Consider the following 1,023-nt stretch of genomic DNA (forward strand, 5'->3'; position numbering starts at 1 on the left):
CAAAATACTGCACTGAAGGAAGTTGAGTAAATAGCGCCACCTTCAGGAACGGTTAAACTGTAGTTTAATGTAATTAAAATGTAAGGAAATCTTCTCTCTGCCTCTACCTATAATTGTGAAGCGATGGCATGAAGAATTGCACAGTATTCTATTCATTGCACAGCAAGGACTAATTTGTGGAACCTTGAGGAACAAAATATGAAGGGATTTTGGATGGATTATGGGTCTTTGGTGGCTTGGTTGCAGCACATTTCGGACTTCCTGAATGGTCACATGGGATGGGGGATTGGAGGGAGATATGTAGTACAGTAGCTGGATGGTCAGTGAGGGGTGATGATTTCTGGGAGTAGATCGGATGAGAGACTGGCGATTGAGGGATGAGCGGCTGGAAATTGAGCGTTTAATTCCCCTTATCAACTGTTTATTGTTTGCCAAGAATTTGTTATCAAATCAATAACAGTAGCTGTTCCTATTATTATTAATGCTGAGCATATTGTAAGTCAAACATGGATTTTAAACTCCTTTAAAGCTTTGGAAGAACTTTCTCTCACCGAGCAATACGTGTTGATTCTGCTGCCTTGCCACTCTGAATTTCTCCAGCTGCCATTAGTAGAAGGACCGGATTCAGGGAATGCTGTACAGAGGTTTCCTTTCTTCTATTTAAGACTCCGTCAAGGGCCTGTTATATACCCCTGCCTCTTCAATTAGTTTGGAAAGTGGCATTCGGTGGAGGGCACCTTTTTGGAGAGCAGCAGAAACACTACCAGGCTCCAGGCTTTCATACCTCAAAGAGGACAGATTAAGGCATGTATTATAGCATAAAGCAGATCTATGTTTTCTAGATTGTAAAGTTTTCTTGTGTGATTCCCTTTCACATCCTAAGCCATCACCATGTTGAGGGCTTTAAGTGAGATGAAAAAAGTGGGGTGGGGGGGGCTCTCAAACGGGCGTGGCTGATGTATTTAAGGGCATGGTTTAAACATGTAAGCTAAACTTCTGTGTTTAGCATAGTATGCCACCTGA

This window comes from Lissotriton vulgaris, chromosome 6 (genome assembly GCF_964263255.1).
Source record: "Lissotriton vulgaris chromosome 6, aLisVul1.2, whole genome shotgun sequence".
Classification (NCBI taxonomy): domain Eukaryota; kingdom Metazoa; phylum Chordata; class Amphibia; order Caudata; family Salamandridae; genus Lissotriton; species Lissotriton vulgaris.